This window comes from Talpa occidentalis, unplaced genomic scaffold (assembly GCF_014898055.3).
Source record: "Talpa occidentalis isolate TD23 unplaced genomic scaffold, MPIMG_talOcc4v2.1 talOcc4.4, whole genome shotgun sequence".
NCBI lineage: Eukaryota > Metazoa > Chordata > Mammalia > Eulipotyphla > Talpidae > Talpa > Talpa occidentalis.
This window is the reverse complement of record NW_023604295.1, coordinates 51,005,054-51,033,027: the sequence shown is the minus strand read 5'-3', so window position 1 is coordinate 51,033,027 and position 27,974 is coordinate 51,005,054. Positions and strand designations below refer to the sequence as shown.

At 34.8% G+C, this 27,974-nt stretch overlaps 1 protein-coding gene across 32 annotated transcripts in view; it reads right to left on the bottom strand.

Annotated features, from left to right (window-relative positions):
* ZBTB20 (zinc finger and BTB domain containing 20) overlaps nt 1-27,974 on the bottom strand; it is a 775,686-nt gene that overhangs the window by 255,612 nt on the left and 492,100 nt on the right. For 26 of the 32 annotated variants that reach the window (XM_054700589.1, XM_054700561.1, XM_054700562.1 and 23 more), the window contains one exon: nt 5,794-5,893. The exons of the other annotated variants lie outside the window; for them this stretch is intronic. The gene's annotated coding sequence lies outside the window, so the exon portion shown is untranslated. The remainder of the gene's footprint in view (nt 1-5,793; nt 5,894-27,974) is intronic. 32 annotated transcript variants of the gene reach the window in all.

Genomic DNA, 27,974 nt, shown 5'->3' with positions numbered 1-27,974 from the left:
CTTTTATTTCTTTTGTATATTGCTGCCCAACTGTAATTTTGAAAAAACTGCTTTTACAAAAACAAACTCTTAGATTCTGACAACAAAAAGTGTTACCAGATGGGAAAGAAGGGCTTGGAGGGGAGGTGCATAGGTTGGTGGTGGATGTTGATTAGATATTTGGTGGTGGATGCAGTGTGATATATATATACAGTTGCTGAGAGGAGAAACTGTAATTTGAAACCTATACAATGTTGTAAACTGTTAACTCAATAAAAAGAAAACACTGCCTTTATCATTTTAGTCCTAATCAAGAACTTATAGTAGCTTCCAGTTAAGTATCTATTGGCTGGATCCAATGCTTTACTGAGGGGAAAATTAATCCCATTCTTGGATTTTTTTTTCATGAATTCTGTCACATAACTTAGGTTATTGATCTATGAACCTATGTGCAGTTAAGTTTTTATATATAATACAGAGGTAGATGGATGCAGTGTAAATACTAGAAAATGAGTACCAGAAGTGGTTTTATAGAGCATCAAACCCAACTCCTTACATTTGTGAAAAAAAAACTAACTCAAAGAGTTCACTAAATTTCTCAAGGTCACAGAATTGGTTAAATAACAGAACTGGGACTAGACACCAAGTGTCCCCATTCCTAGTTCAGTGACTTTTAAACAGAGAATAATAAAAATCATTTTTACAATTTAAAGAATTGAAGCAGCTAGGAAGACAGTTTAATTCCAATCTGTTCTTATATGTAAGAGATTGTTAAAATCATGCCACATAGAATGCTTGAGTGTTCTTACAAACACAAATAACATGTAATTCTTATAAATCTATCAAATGTGTCATTAAAATTTCCATAAAATTTGCACATCAGCAAATGACCCAGTTTATACGAGTTTACTGTTTTCTTCTTAATCTACATTGTTTTATTTAATCAATTTTTCTACAATAGAAGCACTATATTTTTTATTCTAGCATGTTGCAGATCATCATTAAGTATCTTGGTAATATCTAGTTGTATTCAATGGAAAATTCAATTTTCCTAGCAACTTCTATAATTTCCATTGACTATAATTGGGGATTTTAAGAAATGCCCTTAAAAAATAAAACACTAAGAACTACTTCAAAATGCCTCTATTTAAATAGTAAAAAACATGAACTATTCTTAAGAACATGGGTTATTAGCAATTAGAAATGATACAATTATGGCTATTTAACAACTATTACATATCCAAGAATCACACAGTAGTTATTAAATAAGAATTGGAATTAGTAAATATATTTATTATTTATATAGGAAAGGTAGGGCAGATGGAACATATGTGAAAATAACTATGAATGGGAAAGGGTCTTATTGATGGTAAAGGGCTGGTTCACAAAACATTTAGTTTATCTAAATAATTGACAAAAAGATTATTAAATTATATGTGGTTCAATAGTTCATAAAATTCAAGGTTTAAATTAATGGGTCATCCAGAAGCACTAAAGGAAACTCTAAAGGGGTCTCAGTTACATTTTCTTTTTCTCTCTGTCCTTACGGAACAGGTACGTTCATTTCATACTCAACAAATATTTATTAAGCATCTACTTTGACTAGAAGCTGTGTACTGTCCAAATAAATGATCCAGCTTTTTGTGATTATCTCCTCCATAACTATGTCATAAAAAATAATAATAACAAGCTGACATCATGCTTTATAACAAAAAAAAAAAAAGAGAGAAATTGGACAGGAGGAAAGGAATGAAGAAACAGCATCCTAAATTTCTCATTTCGCACAGCACACATTTTCATTAATAATGTTAAAGAAAATAGTTCCAAATGTTTTTTAAATAACAGCAGCTTTATAAGAAGAATAAACTATGCTTTAAAACTTTCAAATTGCTAGATTGATAACAAAGGAATAAAGCAGTCATATATCAAAAGAGAAAGAGGAGAGAACCAAGGATAGATAGAAACACAGGAAAGATAAAATAAAGAATATTTTAAAATGTGACAATGACAAGCAGCTAATGAGAAATTTGAAGGGAAATTTAGAGTCTAAAATTCATTTTATAAACAATAAAAGTGTTGAAACTAAATGAACAATGATTCAAATCAGAATACAGAAGTAGAAAAATGACCTATATTATAAGAGAGTAGAATGTAGAAAATAATATCCTTGATGTAGAATACAAAGGCACAATAAAGTAGATAAGCAAAATCAAAAGTCAATTTTTGAATAAAGTAAATAAAATAGAAAATTGTCTAACAATTACAAATGGAAAAATTTCAAGTAAATGATATGAGGGTGGTGGGGTTATAATGAAAGATAAAATTAATAGTCTTAATAATATTACAAGTAACTATTAAAATAAACTTGACAGTATAAGTGACATTAATTGTACATCTTTTAAAATCCTCCTAAAAGTGATTTGAGAAGATATAGAACACTTTAATAAACTGATAATTGTGGAGAAAACTGAAGTGATAAAAGTCCTACCCTTGTGGACGAAAAAACAACAGGTACAGATAATTTCAGAAGCAAGTTTAGCCAAATCTTCAGAATAAGCAACCATTATAACATAAAAACTGTCTTGCAAATGAAAAAATTTAAAAGAAATGCCACTCAGCTTATTTTATGAGATTAGTATCCATGACACCAAAGCTCAGTAACAGCTTAAGAGAGGAAAATTGAAGCCTATTCTCCCCATGCAAACATACTACATGAAACAGCAAATTAAACTCAAAAGAAGATTCAAAAATATACCAGGACTAAGCAAAGTTTTTTCCAGGAAAATAAGAAATGTTTAATTTTATTAAAGAAACATATTAAAAGAAACAAGTTACTGTCATATGAAATTAACCTATTAATGATAAATTTTATCATATTGATGCAGAAAATGCTATTAGATAAAATTCAAGTACTATTCCTACTTAAAAATGTTTAGCAAATATCACATTTTTGAAGTGTTTCCTTTGAAGAAACAAAACAGATATTCTTAATATCACTACTTTAATTAACACCATATAAAATTTATAAGATGCAATATGATAGGAAAAAGAAATTGACTATTTAAGAACTGGAGTTTAAGAGAAAAGTTGTCATTGTTTACTGTTGACATACATGTCTATATAGAAAACTTGAAAAAACAGTTTAGTCACTAGGACTAAAAACAGTCTAGTCGCTAGGACTAAACTGGAGAGTTCAGCAAAACCGTTGAATATATGCCAATATAATCAATAAACAATCAAATAAGCCCTATACATAATAACACAAAAACCCAAGTTATAGGAGAAGAAATTTAACAAAATAGGTTTAAGAAAGACTCTTATGGTAAAAAGCACACAATTTTATTGAAATCAATAAAGGAAGATCTAGTTAAATAAAGGAATATAATCTATTAATGGATTATAGATGCACTACTATAAAAACCTCAATTCTCTCTCAGATTATTCCGTAAAGTTAATGTAATTTCAAACAAAATTCAGTAGGTTTTTTTGCCAAACTTGACCAACTCACTCTAAAATTCATATTGAATAGCAAAAGGTCAAAAGGAGCCAAGAACATTTTAAAGAATGAGGCAGAGAGATTTGTCTTACCAAAAGCAGAAATATTTTGAAGCTGTGGTAATTAAAGTATTATGGTGTTATCACAAGAATAGGGAAGAGTCCATTGGTGAAATAAAAAATCATAAAAACATATTTGATGTAGGAGAAAGATAGCACAACAAATTAGTGGTACGGATGACTAATTTGTTAAATGGTACTGGGATTACTGGGTTAACCCATGGAAAAAGAAAGAAATAGGATTCAGGCAAGATAACATATACAAAAACTATTGCCAAGAAGATTAGAGATATAAATGATAAATGTAAAAGGCAAAACTTTAAAGCTGTTGGAAGAAATATAGGAAGATTTCTTAATAACCTTGTTACACTAAAAGAATTTTTTAATGACATAAAGTCATAAAGAAAACATAGCAAAGAATTTATCTGCATTAAATTAAAATAGGTTTTATAAATAAATGTACTATTAGACATAGTTAAAAGAGAAACTACAAATTGGGAAAGGATGTTTGCAATCCATATTGCTCAAAGGGCAACAATCGAGAACATAAAAACAACCAAAAATCATCCAAAATAACAAAAGCCCAATGACAGATGAGTGGATTAAGATATGGTTCATATATGCACAATGCAATACTACCTAGTTATATATAAAAAAGATGAATCTTGACATTTGCAACACCATGGATGGAACTGGAGGGGATTATGCTAACCAAATAAGTCAGAAGGAGAAAGACAAATCTGGATACTTTCATTCATATGTGGACTATAAAGAAACAAAACAAAGGAACAGACACAGACAGAACTAAACCAAAACAAGCCCCAGAAATCTCACTGTAGAATTGATTGAGATTATCAGATGTGTGGGGGGGATTGGGAATTAAAGTGTGGAGGGGTCCCTGTTAGATCACAGTGGAGGATTACAGGTTTTTTGGTGGTAGCTGTAGTGTGGTAACAAACAACTGAAACGGTGTAAACCTATACCTCTAAATCATATACATCATTGTAAACCATTATTACTTCAATCAAAAATGATAAAAATAAAATGTACTTTTTGGAAAATGAAAAAAAAAAGCCCCAAATAACAATAAGTAACAGGCAACATACAGGATGAATCCCAATGATTTGTAAATTAAGAAAAATTTAAATGAAATATTATTCAATCACCTACAGATTGACAAAAAAATTTTAAAGTCTAGCCATTTCAAATGTTGTGAAGCATGTGGAGAAGCAGTCATTGATTGCTAATTAAAATATAAATTGGTACTACCAATTTGATGAGAAATTTTGCAATTCTTTATAAAACTGAACATGTATGTTTCTTAGTCTAACAAGTCCTCCTCTATATAAAAACATACAGAAATGTTAACTACAGTATTAGCTGTGGTTGGAAACATTAGAAATAATAGTGAGAGAACTAATAAATAAATATTAGTGATACATACAGTAAGAAACATTTTACATAAACCATAATATATAGCCTGTATAAAACTAAATTCAGGATAATAGAGGTTAGCATATGTTTTATTTGCTTTTAACCTCTGGTTCAAGTTTTGGAGATTTTATAATCTGCAGAGGAGCATGAGGAAATTTTCTTAGTATTTGACTGTTCTGTATTTGGGACTAGGCACTGTCCCACGGATACATACTGACATAAAAGCTCATTAAGCTATATACTTAATTTGTGTACTTCAGAGTATATTACTTTTAACAGAATAGTAAAAGATAAAAACAGGTTCAGAAACAAATGTTACAAATTAAGGTTTGTTTAAACTGGGCACTGGATTCCTGTATGTAAACATTAGTTCTCATGTTTTCATGTGTTTGAAATATTTTATCTTTAAAAAAAACTGATGAGACAAAGATTACTGCCTTTTCTAACTAGAATTAATTGAGGTAAAAGGAAGCACTAGTGTCATCTCTTCACTGTCCTTGAGAATAGATTCCAAAAATCAGTAATCACTTCACTGCCAAACATACTTTCAAAGTGATCATTCTGTGGAATCAAAAGCAAAACTTTGAATTCATTTCTTGACTATCTGTAGAATTGAGGCTTTCTTAAGAGAACAGCAGCATCATACATTGTTGATATGACGCTACTCAACACAGAAAGATTACCTTCTTTAGGTTTTTCAACCGATGAAATGGAAGATTCATTGCCAAGACTTTTCTGATATGAATCAACAGGTGGCTTGATATCAATATTGCTATTGGGTCATGGGTTTTACCTCTGGTTTTTGAAAAGAAAAAGAGACGATACCTTTTCAATGGTGTATTTCAAGTCGACCATATGGAAAGCAAGGTTTTATTCCAGCCAATTCTCTTTCTTTCAAAACGTGGAGGAAAATTGCCAGCCACTGCTACTCTTGTCAACAGCCATGGTACAGATGTTTAAAAAAATGCAAAAACAGAAATGAAACAAAAAGAACACCCTCAAAAATAAGTTTTGCATAAGTGAAAAATAAGAGTATATAATTATCATAGCTTCAAAAAGGTAAATGCACTTTTTATATTTCCCCTTGGTTAAACTGAAAGAATCCAAACAAACAAAAACATTGATGTTTTTTGACTTAATCAGTGTTTTGTTGCAACTGACAATTTCAAGGACCAACTCAAACATGGCTAAAAGTGGGAATAAAAGCCAGATTTCTTTTAATCTGATAGAAGATTTTTATCTCCAAGAATGTTAGAATATGACCTACTTAAATGAATACTGATTAAAGGAGCAGACCCATTTAAAATACATATATGTTTTCAGGTGCCTAAATGGGAATAGAGAAAGTGGTTCTTTGAAATTTTGCAAGAGAAAAAAATCAATTGAAATTATAATGGTTCCTTACATGACTCAGATAAAATACAGCTTATGAAGAAATGTCTCCAAAGTTCAAATGTACATTCCCTAAATTGGCTTAGCCAGTATGTAGCCCTAGTTATTCCAAAAGCACTTGCCCTATTAGATTCAAGCATATCAATGTAAATTATTAAAATGAGACTGTCTTTGTTTAAAAGAAAGTTTTAAAAAATACAATATAATTTCCGAATATTGACTGAGTAGAAAACCAGACCTAGATTTAGTCCTGTCTCTCCCACAATCCTATTGTATATCTTTGTTAGTTTTATAAAACATCTCAAAGTGCAAGTGTGAAAAAATTCACAGCCCAATCACCAAGCTCCTTTCCAGCCCTTAAATTCTGATTCTAATGAAATTCTTCCGGCATACGAGTTTTTCTTTTCGTCTTTCCTTTCTTGCTTTCTTAAAATAAATAGAAAAATAATCTAATAAGTAAGTAAACATATATTTAAAATACATACACACACACTAATCAGCTATCCCTTTGACTGGGAAGAGAGAACATTTTTTGTTGTTGTTGCCATTATCTATTCCCTAATGTGTATTTAAAAAGAGAGTTCCCATAAAAAGGATTTTTATTTTTTTCCTGAATCAAAAATAGCATATCATTTCTTTGCCATTTAAGTTCTATTAAGAAAGAAAACACAAAATCATTACAGAAATCCTATTAGGAAGTTTAAAAAGAAAGAAAAAGTCACTAAAATTCCATTTAAAATTCAAATTGTTCATTTACATGTTTTCTTTTATAGAAAACACAAGAACTGTCTCAAACTACCTTCACTGCTTCTTCCAGGGACAATATCCTTAATTGTGGGCCCTCTTCTCACACCCTCCCCCTGTCTCTGAAGGCAACAATGCCAAGGTATAGATTACAACATGAGATATCTCAGATGGGAGTAAAACACTTTATCTGGGAGACAGTACTGCGGTCAATGTGCCAAATCTAAAAGAAAGTTAAGTCCCATTACTACATTGGCAAGAAATCTGGGTTCTAATGGCTGAACAGTGATAATCATTTTTACATAGGACTTTGAAAAATGAAAGCACCTGGGGCACCTGCCAGAAAATAAAGTCTGAGAATTCAAGGTTTTCAGGTCAATAATTTAAACCAGATAAGACACTATCAATGTCTTCTTAATGAAGATTCTAAAAAGAATACATGGCACCTGCCACCTTGGGAAATAAGAGAAGCTCGGCTTTATGAAAAGGTCAAAATCTTAGGGTGATTGCTCCATTATTTCAAGTGCTGACATGCCAAGGTACGGGCAGAAGCAGAATACTGGAGAGCAATAGGCAAGACTCCTGTTACAGGCTCCAGTTTGGCTATCGATGGTCAGACTGGGACCCACCAGACTGCACACTCAGGGATACCAAGGGTGGATCCCCCAGGGGAGGAAGACTCCTCAAAGAAAGGCAAGAATTGGAAGTTTTACAGTATGTGAGCACTCTCTGCTGGAAGCCGAAGATGAAGATGAACCAGCGGTGGTGGCTTAGAGGGCTGATGAAGGTTTTTGAGAGAAGGCTAATGGACATTCTTCCTTCACAGGTGATGAGAGCATGGTTCTGACTAGGGTTACACAGCTCTAGATGTTATGCTGAATGAGGAGGAGGATAGGAGAGCCTATTAATAGAAGAAAGTAGGAACTAACAAAAAACAGACAATTTTAATTAACTTTTCCAGCTATTAACATTTTATAAAGTGTATACAGGCTTGTGTGTATATAGGGTGGGGAAGGTACAGGAGGAAATGAATTTTTGAGCAGCTCGTTTTATCCCAGCAAAGGGATCCTTGAGATAGTTCAATGTGTCTGCAATATTTATATTTTATCAGGAAATTACATCCATGACACTGATGAGACTGCCTGGTGTGTCCACTATACCATGGCATGTAAACCTAGACAGGTGGTCTGTGTTTTTCCATGCAGGCCTGGGGCAACACCACTGGTATCTCCCTATTGCTCTGCTCTGTTAGGGTCTTCTACATAAGAAGATGAAGGTCAAAATGGCAGCCTGCTAAAAGCAGCAGGATTTCAGCTGCAGGAATAACTTGCTTGTCATCAACTTGTTAATGCAATAGTCAAACATTTCTTTGACATGTACAGTATCAGCTAACTTCAGCAGATAAAGGGTCTAGAACAGGAAGATGCTGCAGATGCTTTAGCTCGGAGGAAGGCTTAGCAGAGCCAAAACGTCAGCAGGGCCTGTTTGTTTCATACTTTCCATCGGGCTCTGTGAAAGAAATGTTAGATTACTGCAATGACAAGTTTGTGACAAGCAAGTCATTTGTGCAACTGGTGCGCTCCTGTTTTTATCTGTTTACCATTCAGACTTGTGAATGCCATTTCAAGCACTTACAGGATTTCTGGCTCCCATTAAGGGGAAATGGCTCCTCCATGTTTAGAATTTTCTGCCTCAAAGAGAATTACTAAGCAATTATTTATCCCTGTGGCCACAGTGTCACACAAAAGCACTCATGAGTTGTTTAGTTGGACTCTGAATCATGAAATGGAGTCCTGTGGACTGGATAGCTTGGAGCATCAGAAATTTCTCATCTAGTTTATTGGAATGACTACAAAGCAAGCCTGGGAGAGTCAATAAAATTGTGGCCAGCTTGAAATACCTTGCTCTTTTGCTTTGGGATCATATATCAAGGCCATATGCTTCAAGGCACATAAACTCACTTGTAATGAGTGGATCCTGAGACTCTGAGGCTTGACTATGTCACAAACACTGTCATGCGATCCAACATATGATGGTTTTGGTGACAAGAACTGCTTTAGCTGTTGAGAAGCAAGAATAGGCCACCATCTCCCTGTAATCTATGGGCAGTGAGAGGGCCAATCGAAATCCCAAAAAAAAAAAAAAAAAAAAAAAAAACCAGTTATACGTGGAAAAAAGTGGTATCACAATATAAAATGAATACTTGGGACTACGCTCTCCAGTTTGACTTTCTCACAGTAGATGGGGATTCAGGGATATTTTGGATCAAAATTCAAGACTGTCTCATTATATTCCTCATGTGAGTGACTTTTGATCAGTCATTTTAACCTCCTGAGAGGAGAGTAAAAAATACCAATACCTGTTCCTTGTTCACCAGACATGAATGGTCTCAGGGTTAATGTTATTAAAGATAAAGAGTGCTTTCAGAACTCAAGAGAAGAATAGTACTTCCTAAAAGTCATGTATTCTTTTTATGATTAAAATTTTTGTCCATTGTTGGTCTGAATTTATAAAAAGTTCTAAGTATACCTCTTAAGGAACATGGAGGCACGCAGCTCTGAAGCAGGAAGATAGACAGTCATAATATCTGGGCAAACAGGTCAAATCTGGACCATACAATAGATTGTCAAGGACCAGACAGAAAGCAATGATGTAAAATAAGGAAACACTTGGTGTGGGTGACTAGGCAATGTTACGGGAATGGATAATAGCCCTTGTTGAATAAAAATTATATTTTAAATAATCATTTCACATATATTACATGTTTCACACAATTAACATGTGTAATACATAATCTTTACAACAGCTCTCTGGTGTATGTATTATCTAGTTTTTTCCAGACATGGAAACAAATATTTTACCGTAAATATATAAGTAGCAGAGATTTGAAACTAGTTTGCTCAGTCCAAAGCCCTTATACTCAACCACTGAAGTTAATGACCATTCCTACTGCCTTCAGCAGATTTTCCCCTCTAGCTTACTAGAAAACATTTTAATCTGTAAATAGATATTCAAGAATTTGATGTAAAAGTGCCAGTGAGAATATTCTGACTCTAGCTGTGTTGCCATCTTCCTTAGGCTCTGGGAAAGCTGAGCTTCATCAAGACGTCACACCTTTTGCTGTGGCCTGACCTAGCTGGGGATGGGGTGAAAGTAATTCTAACCTAACCACGTATCTGTGCTATCAATGTAGGGTATTTGGCTGCATCTCCTTGGGTCCATGCCAATTCTTTTCTTTCTCCTCATCTGGGTAGCTTTTAGTTCACCCTATCTCCCATGTTACCCCCCAGGGAGTCTCCTTTGTCACTCGTCTGCTATCCTTTTTAGGCGGGGGAAGGAATGGACATCTTTTTTAACTTCACAAGGATTACTGAAACAGTCTAAACTTCAAACTTTGTATAGAATGTATCCTTTTCTCAGTCTTTGTTTCCCTTTAACGATAGCTTTGCCACAGGTCCCACTTGGGTGTAACTCAGAGCTATGCAGATCAAACTGGTAAGCAAGACTTCCCCGCCTCCCATCCCCAGCTTCCCATTCTTAAAATGAATGTGTCCACGGGTGAATTGGTGATGGGAATTTCATAGGGACTATAACGGAGATGAGAAAGCATACATTGTAAAAAAAATGAAGAATGATGTAGAAAATATATTAAAAAATAAATAAAACACACACACACAAAATGAATGTGTCCAAGAGATAGAAACCTCTGTATAATGTATGTCTTCTGAATATCACATATCTAAAGGCTTACTTTCTCGTATGAATGGCAAAAAATAAGCTCAAATAAGCCGAATAAGATCAGCATCAACATTCCCTGGCCTCTTTTTAGTGTGTTTCAGAGCCAATGACAATACATTCTACCTCACTCAAACTAATTTTTTTTTCATAATATTTCTACTTTTTTTTTTGTCTTCTCTGGGTTTCCCTAAGCAAAGGATTCTTACTTCAAAGCAAAGGATTCTTACTTTTGATTCTTAATCAAAAAAGACACTATGGGGCTCCCCTGTGGCGCAGGGGTTGAGCGCTGGGTTGTGAAGCTGCCCGCAGCCTCTGCAGCGCCGGTTCAATCCCCAGCCGCCGGGCGAGGGTCCCACATGGCGCGCAGACATCTCTTGCCGCCCACTGCTCCCCTCAGCAGTGTACTTTGGTCCTTCTGCCTGTTCTGTTCCCTGCTCTGGCTCTGGTGAATTCTCTCACCCTTCTGCGCTTCTGACTGTACCCAGTGCTTGTATTAATAAATAAATAAATCTTTAAAAAAAAAAAGACACCACGAATGTAGAATCATAAGGTCCTACGGCAGTGAACAAAGGATCCTAAATAACAGCAGTGGTCTGAGTCTTGACCTGGGTCTGAGATTGCTCCCTGGCTATTTCAGCCTCTGGCACATATTGCCAGGGGCATGGGGCTCTCAACCCCACGGGCAACCTAATTATGCTTTAGGATCCATCTCTTTGTACAAAATTCTCTTCTTTATATTGCCCTTTAATCTGTCTAACATTCCCTCCATGGTACCTAGTTTTTTCTCATCTCACCTTTTAATCTTGAGACCTTCAGGGAATTAATCACTTAATGGCTTTTTAAATGACAACCCATTTGAATACTGCATACCAGGCAGTGGGTTTATACTGTCCTGACTTGTCCCTCTTTCCTCACCCCACATGACTTAAATTCCCACTCTACCTCTCCAACAACTCTGGGAGAAATGAAAGTCAGTCTATCCAATTCTTTATTTCCATTTGGATGTAGACTGCATGAGTGACAGAGCATTCGTAATCTCTTTGATTTTGTGTTTTATTCTGTGGAAAATCTCCCCAGACAATTTTAGGCAGATTTGACTGCTATAGGTATTTATAGGGTGATCATATATAATTCACTGTCCAAACAAGGGCACTTTTGAGAATAAAAGGTCCCTGTGAATAATTATATCATGGCCATAGGTATAAACTAGAACAGTCATTGGCAAATTATACCTTTACTTCAATATCTATCTCTTTGCACTGTAGTTATCTATTTCCATGTCTATTTTTCCCACTAGTCTGTGAACACTCCTAAGTGATAGACGCTTGCTTACCTTTGTACCTTTAGTAACTAAAAGAGTACTTTTTTGTACTAGTTTGCCAGATACTTTTTTTCAAATGGAGAATGTCTTTCCTTAAGTCCATTATTTACACATCCCCCTGATATTATACACTGATACATATTGACTTCGTATCTTCAGAGATGAATCAAAAATATTTCCCTTAATGCCATGAGAAGGGAATGTTCGAGTTTAACGGTCATTGGTTTGAATTTGAACATTGACAGCAATAAGCACAGAGAGAAATGTGGTAACTTTACCACTAAAAGTCTATTGTACTTTTTAAAAGAACAATGAAGAATATACTCTAACTGGGGCCTCCCTGGTGGTGCAAGGGGTTAAGACACAACCTATGAAGCTATCCACAGCCACTGCAGGATGAGTTCAATCCCCAGCCAGGGAGCTACCCACATGGTGCATCAGACCTCTCCTGACTCACCCACTGCTTCCCTTAGCAGTGTATTCCAGTTGATCCACCTGTTCTGTTCCCCACTCTGTCTCTGATGAACCCTTTCACCCCTCACACCTATGGCCTGTACCCCAGTTCTTGTGTGTATAAATAAATAAATCTTAAAAAAAGAATATACTCTAACCTCCTTGTTCACAATATTTTTAAGCAGCAATTTTTAGCACAATTTTTAAGCACAATTCCAATTTTTTGTTAAATCATAAGAAATGATGGCAACATACTGTCATGGTTACATATATGATCATATGTAACATACAGTAACATAGTGTGATTCCTGGGAATTCTCCAAGAAGTCCACTCCAATAGTGGATTTCTATTACTTTCACTTTGGCCAAGCACATTTAGAAGACCTGGCCAGCCAGGGAGAAACCCACATGGCACAGCAGACCTCTTCTGTCTCACCTGCTACTCCCCTCAGCAGTTTATTTCAGTCAATCTGCCTGTTCTGTTTCCCACTCTGTCTCTGGTGAATCCTCTCACCCCCCACACTCTGGCCTTTACTTCAGCTCTTGTATGCATAAATAAATAAATATTTTAAAAAATAATTAAATAAAATAAGGTAAAAAAAAAAAAGACCTAGTAGTTTTGAGCAGTTTTTGCTTCTGCACAACAGTGGTTTTTTGAAAAGACAAACACCTGAAAAATGTGACCCATCTGGAGACATCATTTCTTTCCTTCTCTCTAACACATTTGGAACATTCCAGAAAGATGTAAGGCTATCTTGTTTAAATTAAAGATTGACAGAGAAGACAATCCTACAACTTTCCTTTCATTATTGAGAAGATTCATTATCAAACGTAAGTTTTTTTTTTATTGCATTATAAGCATATGTCATTACTCTGGAACCCCTGTGAACAAAAAAGAAACTCTTATTTCTCACTTCCTATAACTTGCTTAAAAACTGGCATTACCTTACTTACTGAACCTTCATTTTTTAAGGATGAAACAAATCTAAATGTCTTTGACTTTTCCTTATATAACCTTTTTCCCCTCAAAATATTAAATTTAAATTTTATTGGGAGAAGTATTATGAATCCTTTTTTCTAAGAGTTCATATTCAATTTTAGTTGAATTTAGAACAAGCATGATAAAATGTCTGATTTATACTCAGAGGAAACAGCCAAAATGTCTACATTCTACATGCTTCGTATGCATCCACTATTATAGTTATTTTTAAATTTCAGTTTTACATTTCACACTCTTGATTAACTTTCTATGCTCTACTTCTAGATGCTATTCTACCCACAGAGGTAGTCATTCTTTATTTTCATTCCATCAATGACATTTACCAAACCATCATGGGTAATGGAAAATATAAGACTTGCAAGAAAATTCAAAAGAAACAAAATTACATGCTTTCCCTGAAGACTCTTAAATTTATGGAGGAAGAAAGCAATTCCATATAAAAGAAGCATTGTGGGTATGCATGTTCAGATATGTTGTGTTAGTTTAGCAGTTATTAACACACACACACGTCTGTACAGCCTTATGGAATTTTAAATGTAATGTGAAGAGGGAATAGTGGGATGAATTGTCAATGGTAAGGTTTGCTTTCCCTCCAGAAGAATACTAATCTTAACTTTTATTTAACAGCATTCTCTTTATTTTCTTTTTTTACTGAAGTGAGTTATCAAATTTCTCTCTCAAATTGTCATTTGGACACCATGCATAAAATTGCTATACTTTGAAAATATGTATTCCCTGTCCACAATATCTATAATAGTGATTTATAATTGTTTAGAATCTCTAGTGTACTGTTGTTAATGTGATTTTGTAGCACATGTCTCACTCTTCTCTGCATACTCCTTCTTAAAATATAATTTTAAATTAAAGTTGATTTTGTTTTGAAATTTTGAAACTTGGCTACCAGAAATTTGGCATACACTGGTATTCTCGATTATTAGAAAATGTATGTCCAGATAATCAAGGCAATCAAAAGAAAGACTCCAGGACAGACTCCAAAGGCATGCCACATCTACATTTTTCCCTATCAACGTTGATCCCCTAATAATTATTTCCCAGGAATTCTCAGATGCTTGGCACCAAATATATGCATTAGAAATATTTTTATGTTAAGTTACATAGATAAAAGGTAAAATTACAAAGGTAAAATTAAAAGACCTGTTAAGTGGATTTATATCATAATTCTAGCTCTGCTTTAGTCACCAAAGTTTGCATTGGACCAAGAAGAGGAAGGACACCTTATTAGCACAGCAGTATCCTGGTACCATCAAAGTATTGCAAATCAATTTGATGGGGCTTTCCTAGGATATTTTATTGTGTAGAGGGTAGATTTCCATGTTCCAAGTATTAAAGTGGCTGGATTTAGGTACAGTTTCCCAAATGTGAGTTTTATTTCAGGCAGAGATAAGATGATGAAGGTAAATGTGAAAGTGTCATCACCAGCAAACCAATAAGCAGAGCTAGAGAATAAACACAGCCTTCCTGGGTGATCAATCATAGGGCACTATTTATGTAAGATTCTGAAGTTCTATCTTGACCTTATTTTAAGATTGCACTGCTTATAAATTCAAAAGTGTTGTTAATAAGTAGCTCACTCAAATTTACAGACAAACTTCTTCCAAAATATATTACATAGTGCAATCTATTCTTTTGTTCCATGTAGGCTTTATTTTTGGCCAGTCCTATTTTTATAGAATTTTATTCTATAACAATATATATTACATATTTTTTCCACCAGTATCATCTATCCTTATATCTACCCAATCAATTGTACTCCCAGCATAAATTTCAAAAAACACACAGACGTAAGTGAACATTCACTTCTTCTGGACACAGAAATGGTCACTGGATCCATGGCTACTATTCTGTGAATGCATATTATGTAATTATTGGGAAAAGGGGGACTTTGATTATGGAGAAGCATATAATTATTTCAAAAGCTCATTTCTTCTAAAGAACAAAGGTAATGGTTCCCATTTTGGTGTATGTACATCAAAAATTTGGTATTAGTCTTTTCTTTAAAGTAGACCTTGAAGTGAGTACCAAAAAATACTCCCTTAGTGGTGATAGCACCTCTTACTTGGGGGTCCTTTTGAGCTAAAAGTTAGCAAATGTACTTGTTCAGAAAGCAAAGGTAGTAATCATAAAATTGTTCATCATTCATAAACTAAAAAAATAAGAATGAAATTTACTGTTCATAAAATAGAAGAGGACAGATAAGTGAATAAAGGTGTCTCTGTGACAGAATGTAGAACTGGAACTAGATAGCCAATTACCTCTTAAGTCTTTGGAAACAGCTGAGGGTCCCTATTAGAATAGGATCTATCTCTAAGGCATCACAGAGGAATCAGCAAAGAACATCTCCATCATAATAGATTTTTACTTTATGTTAAGTTAGACCTTTTAAACCACTCCTTCAAGTGTTCTGTTAATTATTAGCCATACAGTCAGGCAACTATATCTTTTCTGAAGGGCATAGGCAAGGCTGAAGAGTCAATGTATGTTCCTTCCCTTACTGAGTTAGGATCAAATGTACTCCTGTGGCACTTTTGTCTTAGTGTTATCGTTTCTCTCAGTTCACTCTGTGATCAGTAGACAATACACACACTAGAGAAGAAAGTGCTGAATAAATTGCTAGGAATTTATGGAAATAGATCCCAAATCTTTCCTGCCTTAGACAAGAGAACTTGTAAGTTTTGGTGAAAAGAGAGGGTTAAATTGCAGACCATCACATTTGAAATACACTTCCGAAGTATGTCTAGAGTGATCCAAAAGAAAACAAAATTCCTCTTCTCCTTGGCTATAAATTCTGTAGGTTGAGTCTATGTCCTCATCTCTTTTTCTTCCTCTGCCCCAGATGGGATTACTGTCTAACATTAAGCGGTAAACAATAAAGAACAGATAAAATATATTCTAATATAGTTTTGAAACCAGAGTAAGAGGAGAGTAAGATTTTAGGGCAACAGTTGAATTTTACTGACAGTAATAGAGACATATTTCTAATTCATCCATGGAAGGTGCTGAAAAGTTTATTATATCTTGAAGTGAAGTTTTGGTGGTATAAAACTTTTGTGGTTGATGTGGCATATTTCTGGGTTTTTCACTCTTCTCTGGGGCCACAAAAACAGAACTACAGACCTAAGGGTAGAAAGGCTAAAGAGTATGTTTATTTCTTCATTAGAAGCTGTGTATGTTGTACAAATCAAGAAAATACCACAAATCCCATATTATAGATCCATGTATACCTCTGGTTCCCTTTCCCCCTCTATTCTCTCAGTCCTCATGCTTGGCTTTTTTTTCTTGAATTTGAGAACTGCCCTTATATGTCTGTTGGTTTCTGGTGGCCGGAGCCCTTGTCACATTGCTCTGGCCATGCACGCAGTCTAGTTTAATCCAACATTCCCAGGGGACCTTCCTTCTACTGAAGATGATGACTGACTGGGCTTAATGATTACTTTTGTATTATGACATAAGATCTGGAGACAGCATTTAGAGCTGGTCAAACAAACTTCCAGTTCTAGAAATGATTCATAATTATGAGGCAAATAAAAATATGTATATTTCCTTTCTGAAGTATAAGTGAAGGCCTTTGAGGTCCTGAATTTGTCCTTAGTTGTAATAAAACTACATTAATGCTATTTGTTAGGCATTTATTTTCTTAGTTGCAATAAGAGCCATCTTAAAATCTTATATGGTATATAGCAGATCCTAGAGGCCCATGTGAAAGCAAGTACTCAAATCTTAGGGACCTGAATTGAAAATCCAGACTAGGAAAGATCTTAAGTGAATTCATTCAACTTAGGAGTTATTGCTGGTCCAGTGAATCCAAGAAACGGTCTATCAATGATTCCATTAAGGGCATTAACCATTTTAGGAGAGTCTCTTGGATATCTGGAAACCTGAATTTTGATGTCAGAATGACCAAAGCTTGGCAAATTGTTCCAAACTTCTCCTAAGTTTAATGTAGATCCCCAAGACTGGTATTTTATAAGTTAAGGTGATACATGGGCTTAGGGCATAAAGTAGCTACACAAAGAAGGACACAAAGAAGTTGCCTCATATTGGGCTCCCTTAAAACCTTGGAAGGCCAAAACACACTTATCTGGAGAAGTTCATGGGAAGTTTCACATAATAATACTTTAATGATTCAATTTATAAATGGGTCATTTCACTGACATAGTAGGGAAGACAGCTGAGAAACATTTGAAAATATAAATAGCTTTTGTTCCAGAGAACAGTCTTATCTCTCCAACTCACTAATATTTCTTCTCTATGTAGCTAAATCTCTATCACACTAGGCTCATTCCATGAACTAGGGAAACTACCTAGAAAATGCCAATATATATATTTCTAGCATAAAAACAGCAATAACAATTGTGGTCCAAATATTTTAACAACCAAAATGTAACACCTAGAAAATAATTTTTCTAAAAAGTTTTGCCTATGTATATACTTATATAATATAAAACCCAACAAATCAATACTGCACACTGATGCTATTTACTTCAGTATCATATGAGTATTTTTTGGTAGAGTCCTATTTTAGGTTGTAGAGGGAAAATGACATACAAATGAAGAAGACAAAGAGAAAGGTGTAGAGGGTGAATACAAGATGCCCATATACTGTCCACAAAATGTTGCCAGTTGTTAAAGGATTTTTGACATGCTAATATCCATTCATTTGACTCGTTACTGAGACGCTAAGATCATGATGGCTGGCAGGCACTGTATTTAAGTGTGGTTACTGAAGCCCCCAAATATTGACAGAGTGCCAGGTTCTAAGAAACTATCAATGTACACAGCGAGCCACAGCTCCAGACACCTCTGAGTGTTTAAATGTCACAGATAAATGAATTTTCATGAAATTGGGTAAGAGTAAAAAGAGCTTGAAGAGAGAAAGAGCATTGAATGAGAGGAAGTATAAGAAAAAAGGAAAGAAAAAAAATCACTTCCATAGCAGAGACTTAAAAGCATGTGGCATCTCCTCTCTAAAGGGTCTTACAAAGAGTGTAAGATCAAGCCCTCTCAATGAATTCGGTGTTACCAAAGCACTCAAGCACCTTTAATAACATGTTATAGAATAGCTTCAACAAACTATTTCTGAACAAAATATGGTTCAAGTAGAAATACCGCAAAACTTGATCTTAGAAAAAATTTGAAATAAAATAAAGTAGGGGAACCACAGGCACAATTAAACATGAGACAGTCTTCAAGCAGTTCTCCATGTATATTAGAAGTTAAAAGTCAGTGTACATTGAAATTCATTTTTGCCAAGACTCAGATGTGTCTTCTGACAGTTTCCTTCCCAGAGTCCCACTGAAAGCAGTGACACCTAGTGGGTTTATAACAGGATAGAGAGAATACCTTCCTCCTTCACCTCCCCTTCCCTGCCTTCCCACAGAAAACAACTGCCAGGGAAATATATGAGGTAAGTCGGTTACTTGACACATGATAACAGAAATGAGTCATGGTTATAACTAGAACAACCAAGTGTTCCTTAGAAATCATATGTAACTCGATATATTTTAAACATAAATGAAGCTTTTTCATTTTGAAAGTCTTCCATCTGCTGAGGGCACCTTCTCTTGACCTTGTTGCACTGGATCATTAAAAGCAACCACATTTTCAAGGTTACTATATGGCTTGCTTGTGCATTTACTTTTTTACAGCAGAGTTGTGCAAGCTCCATATTGTACATGCAATGATCATACCAAAGCCTGCAAATGAAAACCTCCTGCTATTCAGAAGGCACATGGGAAAATATTTTTTTCCTCTTTAACCTACAGCAATATGTTTTCAAAAACACTTCAACTGCCTTTTTGCTAGCACCATAATAAGTTTTGGTAAAATTATTTTTCTGCATTTGGCTCTCTCTGTATTGGGTACCTGGGATATTAGCAGGTACTTCCTGAAAAAGTTTTTTTGTCTCAAATATTCAAATATTCTCAAATATTCAAAAAGATACACCAAAATTGTATCAACTTTCGGTGATTTGTTAGTACTTTTCTTGTTTATGATAAGAAATAAAATGAAAGGATTTAGATTTCCTGTCATGGAAAAAATTATTATTTTCTGTTTTTAGAGGCTTTTATTTTGAAGACAAAATCAGTTTTAACTAAATGGAAATTGCAATAAAATCTCAGACACTGTAATCAGTGACTGCATTAAAACTCTCATGAAGTGTGCCAACTTCCATGTGAGGCCACAATTCAGTCAGAATTACAAAGAAACATTATCCACTTTGCCTGTGGTTATTCTGACATTTCATAGTGTAACATTTTTATATCATAAAATTATAGATCAAGGTGATTAATTGCCTCTAATCTGATACACTTTTATACATATGTATACAATGATTGTCCTCCTATGACTATATAGTAAGCAGAGTGGTTCTGGTTTACCCTAGGATAAAGTCTAGCAAATACATTTTAAAAAAGGGTATTAAATTTTTCTGGTTATGAAAGTAATAGTGTTTGCCAAATATTCACTGATAAGTTAAATAACTGTGGTACACTCTTGCAACGAATACTGTGAAGTTTTTAGAAAAGAGTAAAGTTAAGGTAAATTTATATGTTATATAAATGTATGACATATATGCTAAATGGCACATACCATATAGACATGTAAGACATGGAGTATAATTGCTCTTGAATAAATAAAAATGAGGATATACACATAAACATGCTACTTTTTTTCTGGCAGGATATACAGATGCTTTAGATTGGAGGGGATGAGGAGAATTTTACTTTTAATTATATATTTTTCTATTGTTTGAATTTTATATTTATCTTTATTTTTCTCTATATTAAAAACAATATATGCCATTTTAAAAGAAAACATCTTCAAAATAAAGTATGTAAAAGTAATTCATATTACTATTTATTTATTAAGTAACTTATCCTCCTTTCAACAAATTAAAGAATTTCCCACTATTGTGGCTGCTACTGTTAAAAATAAAATAATTATCACTTTAATTTTCACCAGCTTTCATTGACTGCTTTCCAGGTGCTGGGCACTTTACTTACACTATTTTTGTTTAACCCTCAAAACACCTCTGCTGTTGTTATTCCTACATTACAGATGAGAAAAGTCAGACTTGGAATTACTGAAAAAGTTGCCAAATATCACAAATCAAGTAAGAGGCAGATGAAGATTCAAATCCACATCACACAGATTCTAAAGTTTTCCCTAAGATCACCTTCTAGAGCTTTCAGAGGTCCATGCCATGCCTTGAGCTTTCTTACCTTTCTGTTACTCTGTGTATGCATGTGCGTGTGCGTGCGCGCGCGTGCGCGCGCGCATGTGTGTGTGTGTGTGTGTGTGTGTGTGTGAGAGAGAGAGAGAGAGACAGAGAGAGACAGAGACACAGACATACAGAGAGACAGAGAGAGAGAGGGGGAGGTATGAAATATTGTGTTATTTTAAATATTTTAAAATGTTATAAAGTTTCTCCAGGACTCCATTTCCTTATCTCTAAAATGGGTAGCACCTACTTCTACTTCTGAGGTTTACTGTAAGGAACAAATGAGGTAGCATAAGTGAAAGCACTTAGTATGCTGGATATAAAACATTATTTTATTATTGCTATATTCCTTCCTTTGCACAATGGATTTGTTCTGGAGAAGGTGATTATGGAAATGCATAGGTTTCATTTCATTATCAAATTAAAGAACAATTATATAATCATAGAACAAAGATTCGTATCAGGTTGAGGTGAAGATTTGATGTAAAGCGGGGTTCAGGTGGAGGGTGGGTCTCTGGAGCTACAATGAGGGTAGCTTGTGTGTTGAAAACATTTCTGGATGTTCTTACTTCCCTCTCAGTCTTGTTAGTCTGGTAATTACTGATTCCATCACAGCATTCCCCAGACATGATTTCTACTTTTTTTACCCTTTTTCTAGTTATGAGGTTCAACAGAATTGGTGTGCAACGACCATATTTCACTTGGCAGTCCTATTCCATACATTATATAGAATAGTTAGAAAATTCCTTTCCTTTGAGATTTCCACTTAGGTAAATTCATTAGTGCCCTATTTACTCTGTACTCTGGTTATAAGTTTCAGTCATATATATTAGGAATGCTTGCATTCACTTCAGTATATTCACTATATTGAAATATTTCTGGGCCAGGAATCATGTCTTCTACTTTCTTGGAAACCCTACACTTACTAGTAAGTCCTATAAATAAAATGAAACTTTAAATAGTAGTTACTTCACCTTTAACTCATAACTAAATCTGACTCTGGGCTTGAAGTGCTATTTTCTCCCCCTGTCTCATCAGATATGAGTATATCATGTTACTGACTATGGCCACATTACATGCTCCCACAATTCATTTGTTTTCTACAACTTGCTGCACCGTGGTGCTTGCCTTTTCTTGAACTACTAGCAATTATTCTTAAATTAATGCCCTAACATTTTCCTCTCAGGACATACTTTACCTGTGAAAAATACTCAAAGAGAACAACTCTTTGAACTAAAACATCTTGTACCCAAACGTTGGGAATAGAGAATAACGTTTGAAAACAGCAGAATCAAGTAATCAGTGGCACAAAAGCCTTATTAAATGTATTTGTTTTCTTATCTTTAGAGTTCAGGTAGGAAACAAGATCCAGCTTCAGCATGCCAACAGGTATCAAGTGAAGGAGGTCAGCATAGTCGACACCCTTATGAGGTAGTTCAGACACACTAGCTAGAAGTATTCTTCATAAATTCTAAAAGGTGATCTTGTTCCATACTATCTCACACATGAAAACAGTCTGGGAAGTTACCAGACAGTCTCTCTGGTCCAGAACAATTCAAACAACATATGTTTATACTGTATTCAGTATTTTGTAAAAAGCAGACTATAGGATCTGTTTGAGAAAAATTTACTTTACTGCTAGCCCACGTTCTTGCATTTTTCCTCCAGCCCCCATTTCACCATTCATTCATTTACTCATTATATAATGAATATCAAGTGCCTTACAAGAATGGATATACAAATGACTGATTGTTAGAAACATAGAGAAGTCACAGCTAGCTAGTTAGATTATATATATTATGCTCTCAAGAAATGGTGAATGAAGAAGATTCCAAATGGAGAATTCTTTAAACTTGGTATGGAAGAATGGACTGGGTATCAAAGAATAGACAGAAAAGAGAAGTCATTTCAACAATAATAAACCACATGACAAAAAGTCATCATGCACTGATAGTAGTAAATCATTTGTGGAGTAGGAAGAATAAAACTCACAGGTTTTAGGTAAATTAGGGCTAGGTGAGAGGGGACTTGAATGTCAACCAAAAAATATCACTCTTAATAATCTAGGTCTGAACAAAGTTCAGAAAGCAACTCCTTAGGGGGCTTCCCTGGTGGTGCAAGGGGTTAAGATGCAACCTATAAAGCTGTCTGCAGTGCGAGTCTGATCACTGGCCAGGGGATGGCGCAGCAGACCTCTCCTGACTTCCCCGCTGCTCCCCTCAGCAGTGTATTTCAGTCAATCTGCCTGTTCTGTTCCCCACTCTGTTTCTGGTTAATCCTCTCACCGCCCCTCCCCACCCCCCCCCCCCGCCCCCCCGCCCGGCACCTCTGGCCTTTACCCCAGTTCTTGTGTGCATAAATAAATAAATCTTAAAAAAAAAAAAAAAGAAAGCACCTCATCAGCATCATAATTTCTCTGAGACTTTGGGTTCCACAGAAAAGAGGGTACATTAGTGGTCGAGAAAAGGTCCTCATATCTATTGAATTTTACACCAGCTGAGATGCTCATGCTTCATCTCTTGAGGTTAAGCACCTCACATGACTTAAAGAAGAACCTCAACAGCTCCTAATCACATCAGCACTGGTGCTTTATTCTCAACAACAAATTCTACAGATATGTCTAGAGGTGATGGTGAATCTGGGATGAAAGAAGTGAATATCCTCAACACATATAAAATGCCTATAGAAAAGCTTGACATAGCTGTCATTTGACCTTGAAATAGAGCAAGTATATTCATTAGTCATTGGTTACTTACATATGACTAGTTCTGGCTCTCCGTGGGCTCTCTATGTGATACAGAAAGTCATTTCAGTGTTATTTGGAAACTAATATATCCTACATATCCTTTATAGGTCACTGCTGTGTAGGACTCTTTGCTTTTAGTCATGATAGAAAAATGTCCCTTTCCTACCCTCCTCCCTCTTTATTGCACTTACTGGTTTCAGATATGCTTTATACTTTTGTATGTATTTGTATATTTGCCACTGGTTCCCTCCAATTGTTAGCTTTTTGAACACATGGACTTTTTATAAGTGTCTGTTTTGTTGTAACTCCAGCACCTTGAACAAATACTTGTTGAAAGACCATTTTTGAAAATGAATGCAAAATATAGAAGGTAAACAAACATTAACTCGAGTGTGGGGGAAAAGCATTCTATATAAAGCATCCTTTCAAAAAAATGCATATACCATATCATTTAAAAAATCATCAGCTAATAACTTCATGCAGTAATCTTGTTTAGAATTCAAAATGTATCTTTTAAAAATGAATCTATTTGTTTTCTTAATGTTACTAAAGTAACAATCTCATGGCAAAGAGATGGGCACAACAAATGAATTCAGGGAGTCTGACTCCAAGGTTCTCTGCATTATTTCATATCAGTTTGTATTTCACAGTTAATAAGATTTTGGTGCTGAATTGCATTGGATACTATAATTTGAACCAACAAATAATGTCATTAGTTTATGACCTCTCTGCTAGTACCTGGATTTCGTAAAGAAAAAAACCAAACAGAAACAAAAACAAGAGCAATAGAAAAAATGGAAAGGTAAACACTTCAAAAGGTTAAACATGGTTATTCTTAATTTTTAAATCTAGATTTTTTTCATCTAAATTGTATTGCATTCTACTGGCAGGAAGGATTGAGATTTACTACATGATACAAATAACAGTAGGTCAAACACAGCTCAGCAAACTTTGGGAACACCAAGGCTTCTCTTTTCTCAAATTCTCCTTTATTCTGAAATATATATTCTGGATTAAAACTCTTATTCAGTGGATCATATTTTCAATATAAAAATTAAAATTATCAAAGGACTAAAATAAAACATTGGTTAGTCCTTTTAAAATCTTGGCATGAAGAAAAACTTTCTACCTATGACTCAATATCGAATACTGGTAAAACTGATTATTTTAAAAACAAACTTCTTTATGGCACAAAAAATAAGCAAAGTAATTTAACAGAAAAGATAAACTGGGAAATATTTACAGTTCATGTATATTTAAATTAGTTCCTTAATGTATAAATAGTAAGAAATCAATAAGAAAAGGCAAGCAAACAATAGGAAAAAAGTCTAAGGAAATTAGCCGATAACTTATAGATAAATAAGCATAGGAAACATTAAGCATATCAAAAGGTGCTAAGCACCACCCATATTAAGAAAAATGCAAATTAAAAATACATTGAGACACCATCTTTTATCTATATAATTGGAAAAAATCCAAAGTATAATAAATCACTGTTTTGTCAATGCTAGGGTAAAAAAGCACTTTCATATATTGCCAACGTGACTGTTCAGTGATATAACCCCTGTCAAGATCAATTTGGCCAAATTTCTCAAAATTTAAGATGCATATAATCCTTTGACCAACAATTTTATTTCTGAGCATTTATGCTGCAGAAAACCTGCATATCTATGAAATGACTTATGTAAAATGTTGTTCACTGGACCATTGTTTGAAATAACAAAAACTGTTTATAAATAGTGACTGGTAGAATAAACCATAATATATTTGCATAATGGAATATTGTGCAACTGAATAAAAGATTAAGGTAGATCTCTACATACTGATATCCTTTGACCAACAAGATATACTGGAGATTCCAAGATCAAGAAATGCATTGAAAATGTATGGAATAAATAACAAGACTGACTAATTCAGGAATAATCTATTTTTGGGCATTTGGGTTGCTTCCATTGCTTAGCTATTGTAAATAGTGCTGCTATAAATGTCGGGGTGCAGGTGCCCTTTGGAATTACTGTTTCTGTGTCATTTGGGTAAATACCTAGGAGTGGAATTGCTGGGTCATATGGAAGCTCTATGTTTAATAGTTCAAGAAGTCTCCACCCAGCTCTCCATAGTGGTTGGACCAGTTTGCACTCCCCACAGCAATTCAGGAGAGTTCCTTTTTCTCCACAACCTCACCAACATTTGTTGTTGCTAGTTTTGTTAATATGTGCCATTCTCACTGGTGTGAGATGGTACCTCATTGTAGTTTTGATTTGCATTTCCCTGATTACAAGTGATGTTGAACATTTTTTCATATGCCTGTTGGCCATTTGCATTTCTTCTTCAGAAGTTTCTAAATGCCCAAAAATAGATGACTGGATCAAGAAGATGTAGTACATATAGACAATGGAATATTACTCAGCAATCAAAAAAATAAAGACATGCAGTTTGCAGCAACATGGATGGAGCTAGAAGGGATCATGCTCAGCGAAATAAGTCAGAAAGAAAAAGAAAAATACCGGATGGTCTCACTCATAGCAGGAATTTAGAAAACTTAAATAAGAGACCAGGAAAAAGACTCATCAATACAAAGTAAAAATCAAAATCAACAAGCAACTATAAAGCAGAGACACACTGGCGGGGAGTGGGGAGAGGGGCGGGGAAAGGAAGGACTAGAGTCAAAATAAGGGGAGAGGTGCAATTGTATGGAGAATATAACCAAAATGAAAATGCATACATTGTGCAAAGATGAAAAAAGATGTAAGAATTATATAAAATAAAATATTTAAATAAAAAAAGGAATAATCTCATGTAAAAATGTAAATGCAAATGCTAGCACAATGATAAAATTGTTTCTATGCTTCACCATCTTTTGGTCGCCGGTGCAGATAACATTTGGGCAAATATGTTAAAAGGGTATTTAATATTCTTGGGACTCCATCATGTTGGCCAATAACAAGCTTCAGATTCTTCCCTCCCTAACTCTGTAGCACTCTTATGATGTTATTAAACAGCTGTCCCTTTCTAAACTCAGTGGAGTTCCTGAGTAAGATGTAACATTACATTAAAATGTTGAAACCATGAACCAGTTGGGACAAATTCCATTTAAAAATTTAGGGTGATTCCTTATATTTTCTACTTTCTACACGTAGAGTAATAAAAATCTGGTTCTCAACTTGTTGTTATATAAGAAAACACCTTTTTCTAGGAGTTTAAATATATGAGATCATCAAAAGTAATGAGTATAATATATTCATTTATTAGATAACACTTACCAAGATTTTAAAGTGCTCAGGTGATGTATTAAGTATGCACAAGATTATTAACACGAGGCAGAATACAGTATTAGGCTGATGATGTATAGTGAGTATTTGGAGGCCCCTAAAGGACAAGCCTATATAAACAATGCATTATAATTACTAGTAACTTTAATAGCAGCAGTCTAAGTTTTCTAAAATAAGCAACATATTCATTTACTGGTCAGAAATTATAGTATGAATCCAACAAGCTGTTTTCCCAAAGGTTTCCTTATAGTAACTATCACAGTGCTACCTGAAACAATCTAGAAGTCTCAGAAAAGAGTAGGGGTAAAATTCCTAAACTTGATTCTCCATTACTTTTTTGGGAATCAGACGTGAGTATTCATTCTGTGTGAGAGTTTTCCCTCTGGGTTCTGTTATTTATTTTAGACCATTATTTTAAAATATAGAGGTAGATAGGGAGAATTTATTGAATGTTTGATTCATTCCTTATTAATTAAATGTTCAATATGCTTTGGGTATTTTACTAGTATTTACAATATAGAAATAAAAGATACCACTATTGCCCTCAAATATTACAGTCTATTGGGGAGAAGGGAAAGAAAAATACAACTAATTATAATATAGGTGGTAGCTGCTATAATTGCGTTGAGCATAAATAGGTGTCAGGGGGCAGAGGCATGGGCCCCTGACTTTTCTTTTTTTTTTCTTTTTTTTCCCAAGGCATTTTTTTTTTAAAGATCTATTTATTTATTTATACAAGCACTGGGTACAGTCAGCAGCACGAGAGGGTGAGAGAATTCACCAGAGCCATAATGGGGAACAGAACAGGCAAACTGACCAAATACACTGCTGAGGGGAGCAGCGGGAGCGGCAGGAGAGGTCTGTATGCCATGTGGGACACTCGCCAGCGGCCGGGGATCCAACCGGCGCTGCAGAGGCTGTGGGCAGTTTTGTAGCCCAGCGCTCAACCACTGCGCCACCAGGGGAGGCCCTGGGCCCCTGACTTTTAATAAGGAGACCAAATAGCAAGTTTAAAGGACATAATGTCTGAGATGAAACTTGAAGGATGGGAGAGGTGGAAGAGGAAAAGAACAGAGAGGATGAAAAGGGTTACTGGGTAGAGG